Source organism: Pezoporus occidentalis, unplaced genomic scaffold (genome assembly GCF_034315485.1).
Source record: "Pezoporus occidentalis ecotype Australia unplaced genomic scaffold, CSIRO_AGI_Poc_V1 ctg98, whole genome shotgun sequence".
In the NCBI taxonomy this organism is placed as follows: Eukaryota; Metazoa; Chordata; class Aves; order Psittaciformes; family Psittacidae; genus Pezoporus; species Pezoporus occidentalis.
Window position 1 is genome coordinate 499325 of NW_026916347.1, and position 15871 is coordinate 515195.

A 15871-nucleotide genomic window follows, 5' to 3' on the forward strand; every position below is an offset into this window, starting at 1 on the left:
CCTCCACTATACAAAGAACACAATGAAAATGCAGCTGCTTCCGGGCCAGGTACCCAGTAGAAATTGAATTACAACACAGTGAAGTGAAAGGGGAAATTTTGAGGAAAATCACACGTAAATCCCCTAAAAATCAACAGTCTTTAAAGCTAAGAGAAAAAAATGCAGTTACCCTATCTGACCTAACCCCTCTCCTCAATTCTTGACTGAACTCGAACAGAACTTCCTGGACTAGTCTATGTTATGAGAGCATATGAGGTTACCAGCTTTTTCCACAGGTGGTTCATGGCACCCTCTTTGTCAGCAGAATTGAAGGAGTTATTTGTCTTGTTTCAGCCTGCTTTGTAGTTTCCTTGACTTACTTGGAAACCTCGAGGCCCATGAGAAATGTTGAGAGTTTTCAGATGCCACCAATTCTGACAATGTGTAAATCCTTACAAATCCTATGGTTTGTAAATCGTAGGTTTCAGGACAACAGGCAGGACTTCTGCTTGGTTCTGTTGGTTCTGCTTGGTTCTGCTTGGTTCTGTTGGTTCTGCTTGGTTCTGTTGTCATGTTTATTTTTTTTTCTACTGTAAATACTTTGAAATTTACCATCAACCTGGCTGATGATTGGCACTGTATCCTGGGGTAATGAAGGGAGGAAAAAAACCACAATGGGCTTTGAAGCAGATGTCTCAGAGAATCTAAAAAAGTTCAAATGCCACTAAAATTCTCCTATAGCTGCTCAGACTTCTCTCTTTTAGCCTACTTTCTGTTTTCATTTACACTAATGGAAAATGACCAATATTGTAGTACTGGTAGTAGATACTGGAACAAATATGGCATCTAATAGCTCCCTAATTTAAAGTCAGAGGGGTTTGACCTAAAGCTCAACAAAATCTCCCCAGGGATTCCCTATACAAACACACAAAACACACCCTTCCCAGATGGTCCGTGTGGAAGGCAGAGACAGCGCAAGAAATGGCTCTTGGAGAGTCCTTATACTGGTCAGTCACAGGCTGCTGCGAACCAGGGAACTTCACGCACCATCTCGTTATTTGATGGGGTTCACATTCTCTCAGATTTGTGTGTGATGAATAATGCAAGTGTGTTGAATCAAGCTGGAGGAAAATTGTTCTTTCTCCAGCTTATTATTAACTCCTTGTTGCATAATATATTTGGCATAAGTTTGTTCTGTGGCATTTTAACATGTAGGTAGATGATATTTGTATGTGAGTAATTTTACTGTTACATGTGCTTCTGTTTTATATTTGATTTTAAATTAGAGAACAAAAAGGCATCCTTTCCACTTGGTTTTGCTCCTTACTTAATGCAGGCACGTTTCCTATGCTGGGTATTCTGCAGTTTTTGCATGCTCTGGCTTTGAAAGGCTTCAGTGATGGGGCTTAATCTGAAAAAAGGTACTCATTTGTGGTGTGTGTTTCTTGAGATTCCATCTTTATTTCCCATTTTAATAGTTAATTCTATCACAAGTTCATATGTGTCCTTGGGACTGTTCAAAATATTTTCCCTTTCCTGTTGTTAAGACTAGAATATGAGTGCATAGCTTTAATTTTTGTCTACTGCTTTCATTCTTACTAACCAAACTGCATTTTAATTGTGGTTTATCTTCAATCCTCTAGAGACACCAGGTTTTGCCATTTAGAATAAGTGTATTTTGAGAAGGAAATCTTTTTTTTTTTTTCTAAACAGCAGTGAGTGTTTAATCTCAGAGCTTTTCAGAAGTTTAAACAACTTCTGTACACCCCTCTGAAAACGCACACTGCTCCCAGATTTTCAGCTCCAGCCCAAGGAGATTCCAACTCTCCAATTGCAATTTTGCAGGCACTTCGGGGGATTGCTGCTTTTCAGGACAGCGAGCAAGACTGGGGTCGTGGAGCCCTCTGCTGGGTATATTACAGAAAGCAGACAACTGGAAGCTTAAGTCATTAACTCTGAAAATGCTGCTGCTGTGCTCTCATATTCCTTTCGCAGTTGATTACAAATGTGCTTAATTTGAAATCCAAAAGAGGTTTATTTCCATTGCTCCTGGGAAAAATACTGGTACAATTTCAGAGTGGTACAGGTAAGTTAATCTTTATCTCAAGGTGACAATTAGATTTATTAGAGTCTTTTTGTCTTTACTCTTCCTTGGTATCAGGAAAATTCTACATGAATATTTTATTGGTTTCTTACTGCTACACGTACATCTTATCACAGCTACAAAAAGGTCTTGTAGTCAAATGACAGATATTTCTGAGGCTGTCTGTGACAAAAGGGTCTGTTTCATTCCTGTATTGTGACTTATTTAGCTTTGTAGTGTTCACAGGTATAAAAACTTAATTCTTTTTGTGACAGAGAAATGGGCAATTCATGTAAAAATAAATAGCAAAGTACATGAATAACAAGTAAGTGAATAATTTGTCATAATTCTGTCAGGGAACTCAGTGTGCTTTACATTTGTGGTTTATAATTTTATATACAGTAGGTTGGAGTAGAGAAAGATGATGACTGTTTCCAAAAATTCCGTGTCAGAGCCAGCAAAAGAAATCAGGAATTTATATTTCCTGACTCATCCTACAGTTAGAAGTGTGCTACTTGGAAGCATTTGTTGGAGGGGAAAAAAAATAGAAAAGAAAACGTGAACAAAGGGTTTTTCCAGTCTCTGATTACATGTTGGGCTAAGCCAGTCTATAAGGGGCCAGGGTGTCTTGAGCTGCTCCTTTGATTTGGCCAACTGTAAAGGAGCAATAGGAAGATGCTGCTGAAGAGCAACACGTGTCCAGTGGAGGGTGAATGTTGTTAAATATAACTTGCCTGCCCTCTTCTAGTTTGGGCTTTATTATAGAAATTATCCTCTTCATATAGCAGAGTTTGGTGAACAAGAAGGGTAGGTTTACTGCCTTTTTTATTTTACTGTACTACTCATTACTTCCCAATGGGATCAGTTAATTCTGCAGTTTGGGAGAAGTGCACCCATTTCTTTTCCTGGTAGCCCAGTTATTTTGCTTGCTATCCAAGACCAAGTAAGTCCTTGACCATGGTTTGCGGGCAGCAGGTGAACTGATCTGTGCAGGAGCAGTGGCAGAGCAGGGGAACTACTGAGGAGCGTTGATGAAGAACAGTGCCGTGGCTGAGCACTAGATGCCACTCTGAGGCCGCAGTAGGAGCTTTGCAACTCTGCAACACCCCGGTGGAGAAGGCTGGGAGCGTCAGTTCCCGGAAAGCCGCGTGTGGGAGGGAGACAGGCCGTGCTCCTTGCATTACATACCCCTCCAATGACGCTAACAGAACAAATAGCTAAAAGGTGAATCAGGGGCCACCGGTGGTGGATTGAGGGCCACAGCAGGTGCTTCAGATGGGAGCTAAACTTCCAGAGTTAGCAAATAATCTCCCAGCTTCAATGGCTTTGTGCACAGGTGTCCTCACTTCTGACCTATTAGCCAGATGGGCTCAGAAGGAAGGGGGAAGAGCTAGGTGAAAGGGCAGTTATAGCTCACTGAATGGGATTTCATGAGAGTTTAAGATTGATCTGAAGACCTGGGGCTCTTACAGCATTTCTGCTGGTAGAGACCCTCTGCAGGTAGGCCTGTAAAAGTCTCTGATGATAAAATTGGGGTTAACAGCCCCCTTTGTCACAATTCCTATCCATGTCTTAAACATTGCAGCATTGTATTGAGAACCCGACATCAAAATACTCTATAATCTGACTAAACTAATAATGGGCATGAGTCACAAACCTCAGCATGGGTTTCTGTGCAGTTCAGAAAATGTAGGGGTATCTGAAGAAAGGTTTGGCTTGCTGTCAAGATAAAAGGCTAGTTGTGGAATTTGGATTTAGATCAAGGCTGAAATAACTGAAGTTTTGATGGGGCAGCATCTTTTCTGGGAAGTGAGCCTGCTTTACTGAACAGTTTGAAAGTGAACACACTGAATGACCCACACTATACATCTTTTAAAAAATACTCTGTGTTTGTACAAAGTACTGTTAACAACTTGAACATGTTGATTTAAAGTACTGAAGAAGCTTGTGAATAGGGGTAGTGAAAGCAGAGAAAGATAAATAAATAAATATTTTTTTATATGGAATGATTTACCAGTGCAACATCAGAGTTTTAATTTAACCGTGTGGCTTGTAGTCGTTAGCCTTGAAGATGAATACATATCAATCTGGAGGAAACAGGAATGGATACATCCTGATAAAAAATCCTAGTCGTGGATGCATATTATTTCTCTTCAATTACTTGGTATTCCTGCATAATCAGGAATAGCGTGTGATGCATTGCTAAGTGAGTTCTCTTGGTCTCAAACAGCAGGCTTCTAGAGAAAATAAGATCTTGGCTGCTATTAGCTACGGGAGGTTTTTAGACCCGAATGGTAGAGGTGAATGTCGCACAGCTGAGGTTTTTTTGGAGTGCTGACTTCCAGCAGTGCTTTGGTGGCGTGTAGTCTTCTGCAACCCTTCCATGTGAGCTGTGATTGGATCCAGCCTTGGTACAGTAGAAAATTGCTCTTGGCAAAGTGAGAGTATAATGCCTTGTTTGTCTGTTTTATTATCTGTACCTATTGGTCTGTACAGAGAATAAATATCTGTTACAGTAAATATCTGTTTGAGTTAGCTCACGACAGATATTTTTGGTGCTGAAGTTCCTGTATTTGCTTCTTGATGACCAGCTTAAGCATGTGTTATGTGGGGGTCATAAACCTTACTAGTGAAACATAACCCGTGTGGGCTAGAAATTTTGTGGCACTTTGGTAGCCTTGCAAAATGGTTTCTAGTAAAAAGCAAATGAAATATTCTGTCTCTCCTGCCACCATCTACTTTCTGGAATAATTACCTTCTAGCAGAGTGATTGGTCAGTAATGGACAGAAAGCTCATATGTATCTTTCAGTGTATCTATGAATATGTGAAGTGCATTGTCCTATGGTTGTCTCATCGCACTAAGTAATCCAGCTGGGGTCTCTAGCTGTGTGAACTAAAATCCCTACAGTCAGTCTGTTTCTGGTTTCCCTAACTTGAATTTGAATGTAGAAGTGACTACTTTGAAGTACAGAATTCTTAGGTAGTAAGGAAGGAGTTTGCTCTTGTGTATTTAAATTCCGCTGCCATTGCACACACAGTTTTTTATCCATGAAGCCACCCAAGTCCTAACCTGGAATTTCAAGCTTTTCTGTCGGCAACATCTATCTTCTATGGCCCTCCTCATATTAGCATTGATCTACAGGGGAAATAGAGAACACGGCTGTGTTATTATATACCCGGCTGCAATTTCTGTTCTAGTGATTGAGTGTACATACAGAATTTTTGAAACATGGGCATTCTAACTTATTTTGTCTTCCTGTCAATAGCATGGCACTTGTCCAAATTATGGGTCGATATCTGCTGATCTTTTTATGTTAAACTGTAATGAAGTTGCCTTTCTTATTGGAGATGTGATCTTGCTCTAAGCAATGCTTTTAACTTGGAACTTTTGGAATGGAAATGGGGGGAGAGGGGAAAGGGAAGCAGAGGAAAGACTCGGAGAGGAATGAGAAAAAGCGGGGGGTAGGAGAGAAGTAGCAGAAAAAGTAAGAGGTAGGAGCAGAGGAAGAGGGGGACTGGCTTGTTAGGACTTGTGCTACCATGGATAAGAGCTGTTAGCCTCTACTCTGTTGTTGAAGTACTGTCAAAAAGCCAGTGGTGGATGCTGGGAGTGGAAGCCTGGCTCTCTGGAAATTTCAGACAACGTTACCTTTAAATTCTGTTTATGGTTGTCTCACTCCATTTCATCTAGTTTGTGAAATTAAATAATTGAAAGAACACAGGATATATGGGATCAGGCAAGGAATGGGGAATGAGAGGTGTAAAAAGGGGTATTAGACCAGCTATTCTTTCCCTTGCATAGAAGCAGTGCAGGATCATCTGTATATTGACTTCTCCAGGTCTTTATCTAGATCTGAAGAGTTTCAGGATATCAGTGTTGTGCACTAGCTATAGCACAGAACCACTAAATGCCTGTCACTTCCTAGTGCTGCCTCTGCTTTTGTTTTATTCTTGTTTCACTTTCTTGGACAAAATGTAGAGGGGAATTTTTGTAATGCTGTTTCTAGGGTAAAAGGTTTGTGAAAGGAGATGGTGTGTCAGCTTCTAGAAGGGAGTTGGGGTACTATATTAATTTTATTTCATAGGGAAAAGCAGCGAAGAGGGGAACTTAGAGTCTGGAACTGATAGTCCGTGGCGGAAGTTAACAAACACTGTTTTCTAGCAGAAAAGTGATACTGATATTTTGGTGGGGTTGTTTGTGACAGATTTAAGAATAAGTTGGTTCCTTTTGTGGCCTCTCTGACAAGTGTCTCTGAGCCACTCTCTGTTATCTCAGGTTTCTTTGCTATGGATATGTGCAAGCTGAAGAAATGCTTCAGAGTCCAAATGTGTCTCACTTGTGCCTTTGTCCCATTCGGAAGGGAGGGCTGAGGCATGAGTATACACCAGTTCCCCCTAGTTTCTCTGTGAAGGCAGGTAGGCACACCAGTAGGTAAAGCGCTGTGGGACATGCCAGACTGGTCCCTGAGCTGGCTGACGTGAGGGTGTGGAGCCACCACTGCATCTGCCTTGCTTAGAGTAAAGGTAGCCAGTCTTGCATTCTCCAGAGTATGTGAAGTTCCCTGATTCTTCCACTGGATTTCACTGGTCTGTAATCCCAAATACCAGAGCCTTACTTCTGTCTAATTGTATGCAAGAGATTGTTAGTTTCTACCTTGTTTTGCTCTTGCCTTAATCTTTTTCAGTCATATAATGCAGGGTAGGAAAAACAGCAAAACACATCCATGCATGTATATTGTTTTTTATCTGCAAGGGTCTTCTAATACTTTTTCTGAGACTCTGTTTTTTTTTTCTGAGACTCTGGTTTTGTTCCTAATTCTGTGGTAGTCAAATTTCCTCTCTGTCCCTTAATTTTCCTGCCTATAGCTTAGAGATAGGATATTTAATACCATATGGAAATAAACTTCAAGTTACAACAAAAGACTGATAAATATGAGCAAAATATCACTCTGCGCTTGTAGCTGGCTCTCTCCTCTGGCCTTTTTGTTGCTCTGCCTGTCTTACCTTGCTTTTCCCATCCATAGATCTCTGATTTTCACTTAATGCAGTAAATAATGTGCTGACCTTCTACTGTCTTCTGATTGTATGTATTATAATAGTGTGTGCATTTTCTTCAAGAAAAATACAAAGTAAAACAATTTGAGAGAAAATCACAGACATTTGTTTATACTACAGCAGTTCAGGAACATGTTTTGTTGCTGTGTAATAAGATGGGAGGTTCACAAAGCTTTTTGTTCCATGTTACATTTCCACTTTCTTTTAGTAATTACTGTAGCAAATCCATTTGCTGAGGATCTCATAAGTGTCACTTCAACTTTTGGGATAATCATGGCAATGCTGAACTTGGAATTCAGATTGTGTCTCAAAACACATTGTTTCAAGTGCCCAGAGACGGTGTTATATATGGCTTGCATTATGTTTCTACCCAGGACAGACTGTGGCCTCCAACCCACGGACTTGGTTCTGGATTGTTTCCTGTTTCAAGTTGAACATTTGGACCTCTTGGTGCTGGTATAAGAGAAAACTGATTGGTGTTTTCCTTGTTGATAAGTTTTAGGGACAGGGACTGGTAGCTGGAGGAGAAGAAAGGACCTGTAGCCAAATTGACCCATGGGATATAGGCACTGCATTATAGTTCAATATTCTAGTGACAGGTAGTTTAGAAGTGAGACCTAAAGATTAGATTAGATTAGATTATATGGCAAATTTGCTGTCAGTAATGGTGTCATGGGCTTGAATGTCTGGAGCAATATATACATCACTGACAGGAAGGGCTCAGAAGAGAGTGCAACCTCTCTGCTTCTTGTCTTGGTTTGGCATTTTTTAGATGCTAAGATCAGCCTGGTCCCTGTTGTTTCCACCACTGATATGAGGCTCTTGCCTGCAGACTGCTTAATGAAGGTTTGGCCCCTCTCAAGCCCTACCAACAAGGGCTCTATAGTTGCTCTTGCTCCTCTGTTATTTGCTAACTGAGAAATACCACACCATCATTGTTGTCCTTGCCTCTGTAGGTTTTAGAAATTAGTAACGGTTGCTATTTTCCCCATACCTTCTTCGTGCTTTTTGTGTTTCCTCTTCAGGTGACGCTTCTAGATCTTTTCCTGTTCCTGATGGTTTGTAAGGCTTGGTCCTGGAGGCTTCTTCTGCCTCTCCAGCATTCCTGTTGCCTGGTGCTGCCCTGCTGCAGCCTTGGTCCCATGGGGCTTGTGTGTTCTGCTTCTCCAGCTTTTGCCTTGCCTGGTGCAGCATTCAAGCAACACCTTAATAAAAAGCTTTCCTCCCTTATCTCCTCTCTGCTGCTCTGCCACTGGGCTGGGGATCGGGTTCCCATCTCTTTCACACGCACACCTGGCCATAAAACACCGGGTTTGTTTTTAACCTCAAACCAGGGAGCTTTAATTAAAGAGACAGTGACCTCTTTTATGAGTTTGCTCGCATAGGGTTTCAGGGCTATTGTCACATACAGCTCACATAACAGAGCACTATTGCACAAAGCTCCATTTACACATCCTTCCCCGGCTTTTTTCCTCTCTTCTTTTTGTTTTCCAAACTCAGAAGGAGGTTGTTTTCTTGTTTACCCCTAGGCAAAGTTGTCTCTCATGTAGTAGTACCCTATGGCTAACAGTTTCTTTGAAGAGAACCTACCTTTCTTACTAACAACACATAGATGTCATTAGGCTTGGAGAAATGTTGTTCTTTAATCTATGCAGGAAATAATCTGCCTCACCCTAAATTTGCTGGATATGAGTGACTGGCTAAAATGAATCTCATCCTCTGTTCCAGTCTCTCTTTAGCTAGTTCTCATACCTGTGTAATGGAATTTGTGTGTTTCTTAAGACAAATACTTCTCAGTATTCACTGTTATATTTACCTATATAATTGATTTTTGTGTGCAATAAGTAGTCAAGCACAACAAATAGAATTTTTATATATACTCAAAAATAATGTGTACAGGGACAGGCAGCAAAACTTGGCCAGTTTTACACAGAATAGTTTACATGTAATTTACAGAAAAAGTTTCGCAACTATGGACACGTGTATTCCCATGCACATGTATTCAAAGGTACACACAGGAGCATGTGTGCAGACCAGAACTTTTTTGATATATTCAGACTTCTGAAAAAGGCATTTAGGCACAGAAGAGACCCAGCTGGGACACAGAGACAAGCAACTACATAACTGGTGGAATACAGAAGCACACATGGAGGATATGCACACAGATATACGTGGAAAGGTGTAGGTGCCTCCTTAGAGCACCCTGTATATAGGCCTTCAGAAGCAGGTACGAGGGTAGGTCTGCAGGAAAATATGTATGTAGAAACTTAGATATGCCCAGTAACTGTGTAAGTTGTATGTGAGTTACTGTGGACACATGCAGCATGTTCAGGTGCTGGAGCTTTCACTGCGTCGTGCAAGGTCTTTGCTGTCAATGGTATTGCTTTCAGTAAAAGCTCACCAATATGAAAAAAAAAGAGATGGTTTAGCTGCGAAGATTGTAGATATGAGAACACATGTCCTTATTTATACAGATAGGTAGATATATATTGATGCAAATACAGTTTTGTTTTTTTTTAATAATATATTAATACAGCTTTGCCTAGGCACAAATATACCACACACACAGATATGCCCATGTCTATGCTCATTGAGAGAGACTCACTCAATATCTGTGTATGTGTGTGTTGGGAGAGGGTCATAACCTCCTCCATTCTTCTCCTGAAGGGGTTTGGATAATGAAGGGAAAAGAAATGAGGCCTGGGGCTAATTTGTAGTGGCATTTCCTGGCCTCTCTTATGCCAATGAAGCTCCGTTTCATCTTTAGCCTTATCAATTCTGCAGTCATGTGGCTTTCCGCTTGGACGCCTTTGTCTCTTCACCCTCCTCCCCAATCTCCGATGCTAATGGAAACTTCGTTAATGCCATTAATCTACTGACCAGGACAAGTCAAAAACATATCCACACAATCTGAGCCAGGGCCACAAGTGTCCTGGGGCTGCCAAACAGAGGCACCCCCTCTGTTCACTGCATTCCCAAAAGAACTTCATATTGATTTCTTTCTTTCCTTCTCTGCTTTCTTCCTTGATGACATTGAATCCTTCAGAACAGGCACCAACTAGATGGGCTTTTCTTCCTGATCACTCATAATGCTATTTCTGCAAGCATCCTCTCCTTACCCTTTCCCCAGTTGTAGTGTTAGTGCCTTCTTTCAGTGGCCCCTCATGGCAGTTCTTTTTTCCTTACACTGTCTTTGGTGACAGGCTTGTTACTAGTATTTTCTCCTCTTGCCTTGTAGGATTCGTAACTAACCAGATGCAGTAAGAATCTGCCTGAACTGGGGTAAAATAAAAATCATTCCATGCCACCTTGCTATTAGCTGAGCAGATAAAAGCGTTTCCTTACCCAGCTGTTGTTGGTTTTTGATTGTGCAGTTGCCACCACTTGTGTACTTGAAGAGTTGTGCTGTTGGGTTGCAGTGTCCTCTGAAATGTTCTGAGCAGTCCTAAATCACTTTTGGGAACTGAGGACATACCACTGCTTTGTATTTAACTAGTATGCTGGGGTTTGTAGTGCTTGACCATTGCCTGTCACATCATAGATTCTCTTAGCTATGAGTTCACCTTTCCCTGCCTGTGCAGCACACCTGCAGAAACTCACAGCTCTGAGCAGTGACTCACCATCTCCTTATGCCACAGCATTGTCCAGTGGCTGAGCATGGGGAAGTTCCACGTGTCAGGACTGTGCTGGCTGAGAGGAGAAAATAGACTGTTTGATACTAGTTTTAGGAGAAATTTTCTGTGATAATCAGAGTTCATAGTCAGCTCTTGAGAATGTCAGGATGTTGAGTGATCTGTATTTGATCTAGGAATCTTTGTATACGTAAATGAAATAGTGACAGTGGAGGAGGAAAAGACAGCTAGGAAAGACATGCAGTCGGAGTTGTGACATATGGACATGTTTAGAAAAAAGCATCAAATTGATGAAAACAAAGAGAGAAGTTGGCAGTTCAGCATGAGCTTTGATGATGTCAGGCTAGATCTGGAATGATATGGGCCGTGACAGAAGGCTGAGCCCGAGTTGCCACCTTCACACAGACATCGCAGTAAAAAGGGATTGTTTTACAAGGAGAGAAGACAAAGAAGTTTCAAGTTCTTTAGTCCTGTCAGGGGTTGAAGTCAAAAGTTCATCCTCATGTAGTTTTGGATACACAGAATGCATGTCATTTCCTACCAACCAGGAGATGCTCCACTGAACAGAGCATCTTCCTCCTCCAGCCAGTTTTTGGGGTGAGACATACTTTTTCATCTTCAGGGCAGATGAATGCATTGCACTGTCTGATACAGAAGAGTTTGTGCTGATTGGTACCATGCTTGGTTTTGGGATATCACTGAATGAGAGGGGAGAGTTAAAAAAGGAAGACAGTGTGTTACATCTTGGTATAAAATAAAGAAGGCAGTTGGGATACTCGGTGCCCCCAAATGCCTAGTTAGATGAGTGGGACAGCATCTGTAAACCTGAAACCAGCACTTGCTGGGGACGCTTTCAGAGACCCACTGAAAGCAGAAAACTAAAATCAAATCCTTGTAGCCTTAGCAGGTGTCAGGGCAGTTAATAATTCATACAAGAGTTAAGCTGGTGGGGTGGTGTGAGAAGTAGAAAAGGCCTTGACTCTGTGAGCACTATTCAGCAACAACTAAAACACTGTTTACAGCACAAATCCAGAACACAGACCCCTACTAGCTGAAAATTAACTCTACCCCAGCCAAACCCAGCACACATACACAGGAAGGGGATGATTGTGGCACGCCATCCTGCAGTAGAACGTTACTAGGAAACAGATCTTCAAGGGAGTGAATAGTTCGTGTGCACCAAGCAGCTCCTTTCCAGGGGGCACCTTAATACAGAAGCAGAAGCTCCGGGCAACTAAGCCCTATCCTAGGTATAACATTGTCTTCTTCAGTGACCATGGCAATTTATCTTATCCCTTTGTCTAGACTTTCCGTGTTCAGTCCACTCATATCACAAACTTCTTGAGTAAGAAGTGTTTCTTCCTGTGTGTGCATCCCACAAGGAAGATGGTCCTCATATTGGCTAAAGTCTCTCAATATTACAGTACTATAGCAACCTATGTCTCCATATGGCAGGAATTGTGCATTAGACTGAGAAGTAGAAGGTGCTTTGGGCTTGTAATTGGTGTCAAGAAATAAATCAATTCAGCAAAACCTGCATTAGCTACCTTGGGTACCGGGAGCATCCCAGCTGTGGCAGCATAGAGCCTATCGAGGTTAAATTTGGATCGTGTCATGATGCAGCCTTCATGCTGGGAAGAACTTTAAAATGTCAGTGCTGTATGTCTTTGGAAAATTCCTATTTGAATGCCTCTGCTATGCACAGAACTGCTGCTGCCCACTGGTTGGTGTGCTCTGGCCCTTCTTTTGCTCAGTCTTTTCTAACTGCTAGCCTCATAGGAGCTCTCATACTGCTTTGCAGATTCTGCCCAGCTTCTATTTTGCCATGGGCAGAGAAATACAAATTTTCACAGACAAATCTATGTTTTAAAATCCTTGCAGTCAACAAGGATTGCTGTCTGTGCTTTAATGAAAGGACAATAAAAAGTAATCCTTGCAGAGTTTATTTAATTCAAAGATGCCAGACTCGTTAGACAACTGATGATAGAATGTGATTCTGCCTCTTATTAGTATGTAAGAATCATGTTTGCTGCTTTTGAAATAGCCACTTCTAGGATGAAATGTTGGAGATGTTCAGCTTTAAAAAAAAAAAACAAAAACCAGCCCTCAAAGCAGAGAGGGTATGGGGCAAATTTTATGTCAGGAAAAAGAAAATAGTTACAATAGAGGGACAGAGCCTTGCCAGAGATGTCTTGTAAAGTCTTGCAACAGAAATGTTGCAAGAACCTCTGGTTTACAGTCTTAGTGGGAAAATCTGTAAGTCCTGCAGGATGGGGCCTCCCACCAACAACAGGAGACACCAGCTCACTGGTTTAGCAGCACTGCTGTATGCAACACAGTTCTTAGGAGCACTGTGAAGCAGGGAGCCAGCCAGTCTTACTTCATTTATGAGGACTGACAGGATCACAGCACAAATGACTCCAAACCACACTTTTTGGTCTGTAGGTGTTTAAATGGGGACAAAATCCTGCCCTCTGTTTCCCCTAAAAGGTAATATAGATGAATGCCATTGACTTGAAAGGGGATGAGTTTATGTTATGTTTTTACAGTGGATGCAAGGGAGTGGTGGTCCTTGTTTCCAAAAACTTCCAGAAGCTGTTTAGTTTCACATAAGAAAGATGACTAAATCAGGCACTGAGTGCTTAAAACTGCAGTAGAAATCTTTCCGCTGGAAAGCCTATAATCCCAACTGTTGGTTTTGAGTCTGATTCATGAAGCCATAGTAGGCAATTGTGCACCTACTCCTTGGTATCCCCTTCCACTGCAGCATTCATCAACTCATCAGTTCTTGTGTCTGTGCTAGAATGTATAACTAAAGTTTGAGAGCTACCAGTCTGTTAGTCTAAATGCTAGGGAACTTCTAATTTAAACAGGCCAAGAAAGTAATGCTAAATGTGTTTTATATTCATGGTTGATTTTTCTGCCTCACGCTCATCTACTCACTGAAACTTCAGCTGATGCCCTCTTCAGAAGCACACCTCTTCTGTGGATGGGCATGAGGAGAATTTATGAGAAGAAATGTTTTGTTGCAGTACTAAAATAAAAGTTGCAAGAGAAGCTGGAGTTTGGTGCTGTAGCAGCTACTGCTGCAGGGTGCTGCTCTGGGCTTTGGGGCTAATGAGGAACAAACATTTTCCTTTTTCTGTGTGTTTTGTGGTTTTTTTCCTGTTGCTATTGCTCCTTTTACCACAGCTGAGGGGATGACACCTCTTCTGTTCTGCTAAACTCCATCTGGTTTGAGTTCATGAAAATCACTGTGGTTTGTAGTTTGATTGCCTGTATGAAATAAATGTGCTGGTCTCAGCCAATTTCCTCAGCCAGCCCTATGGGTGACAATAATGGTAATTTAGGTGTTTATTTTGGGTTCTTATGAAGGGGAGCCATGAAGGAAGGTTTGTCCTATTCCCATTCTTATTTTATGATCTCTTTAAAGGCCAGAGGAGGATCAGGACTTTGGATAAAGTCCTAAGACTGACCTAAAGTCCACACAGAAAACAGTTACCAGACACATCATGTTTTAAGTCTGGGTTCCACTTTTCATCTGACAGAGCAGCAGTTTAGGAATCAGCACTGTTTGCCCTATTTACCCCAGTACTAGCTTCTAACACAGGAAAACCGTTGGCACAGGCACCAGACTGTCACTTTTGTGGCTGAGGGAGGAAAGAGAGGAGTCCTCACACCGTCTTCCTTTTCAGACAGTCTCCAGGAGTTTTGGAAGGAGCTTTTTACAAGCCCTCTTCTATTGTTGGCCAGGAGACAAAGGACGGAGGAGCTGGATTTAAGCATAATGACGTGAGCTCCTCCATGCAGAAAAACCCAGCTGAGAGACCCCCCCTGCTCCACACACACACAAAAAAAGGAAGAAAGGGGGAGAAAATCTTTGAAAATAACTAATTAAAGTTGTTTTAGCCTCTCTCTCTTCCCTCTAAGGGCGCCTAATCTCACAGGGGGCAGAGGGGGAGAGAAGCAAGAGGAACAATGAGTACCATCCCCCCCTTCTCTACACCCCACCTCCTGGTCTCTGAGGTTTTAAAACAAGAGGCCACTTTAAGTTAATGAGCTATCAGCTGACTGGGAGAAGTCTCTAATGAAGCCTGATGTTCACACATTCCCCAGCTCGCTGAATAGGCCTCTGCCAACCCCATAACTGTCAGAAAGTTTCATTCATAAAATCCACATGCTGAGGGTGGCATGGTGGGGGCAGGGAGGGAACTGGGTGGAGGTAAGAGTGGGGGAGTGTGGGGTGAAGGTCTCCATGTGGAGCAATTGGCCCCAAAGGCCAAACAGGAACACACATGGCTGGGACTGGCAGGCTGGAGGATCCCAGGGACCCACTCAACTCCACTCACCATTGTCTGGCTGGTAATTAGGAAGATCCTCCAAATGGTTCTGGAGGACACTGAGGTCTGTGAGGATAATTAGTGAAGATTTGGGGGCTGTTATGTCACCAGCTTTGCTAGGGCCACAAGGGCAGGTGATGGTGGGATGAAGCCTAGGAGTCATTCTGGGGCTTTGCTGTGTAGGCTATGCTTTGCTGAGCCTCATGTCTCCTGGCAGGACTTTAGGAGCTGTGTTTGGGGGGTTGCTGGAGGAAAGAGAGCAGGAACACAGGGAAGATTCTGCAGAAGGTGTAACGCTGGGGGAGGAAGGAAAAGTAATGTTTATTTCAACATAAATAAACGTAGTAGTGGTGATGTGTGTGAGAGGTAATACTCCTTGGATAGTGCATATGCTTTTGGCAAAAGCAAAGATGCAAATACAGGGTTGAAACCTTTTTTCATCCAAGGTCTGGACTGTGGTTTGTGCAGTGAATCAGCATTGTAATCAATAGTAACCAAAGGGCACTGTATTCTTGTGGTCTATGGGTTTTGTTATAAGACACTTCCAGGTATTTCTTGAAGTTCTGAGCAGCAATGTCAAGCCTAGATTTCTTTTGGGAGTTGCTGGACCTAATGGCCTGAGCACAGGAATAAGATGTTGGAGTACTGGACTTCTAGCTCACTCTTTGAAACTTGCTTTTTTGATGTATTTGTTTAGTTACAAAAAAAAAAAAATAAGGCTATCTGACTCAAGGCAGGAAATGTACTGAAGATAATGGGCCCCCTTTTGATCCCTTCCCAA

General features: G+C 42.1%; 2 long non-coding RNA genes across 2 annotated transcripts; both read left to right on the plus strand.

Moving 5' to 3' along the window:
- Nucleotides 1-563: 563 nt before the first annotated feature.
- LOC134157588 (uncharacterized) lies at nucleotides 564-2387 on the plus strand. The gene is made up of 2 exons (XR_009962382.1): nucleotides 564-1211; nucleotides 1825-2387. It is a non-coding gene; the product is annotated as an uncharacterized LOC134157588 (long non-coding RNA).
- A 399-nt stretch (nucleotides 2388-2786) lies between these two features.
- On the plus strand, nucleotides 2787-8348 carry LOC134157617 (uncharacterized). Its single transcript, XR_009962393.1, has 3 exons — nucleotides 2787-3562; nucleotides 7493-7594; nucleotides 8144-8348. It is a non-coding gene; the product is annotated as an uncharacterized LOC134157617 (long non-coding RNA).
- The last annotated feature ends 7523 nt before the right edge of the window (nucleotides 8349-15871 follow it).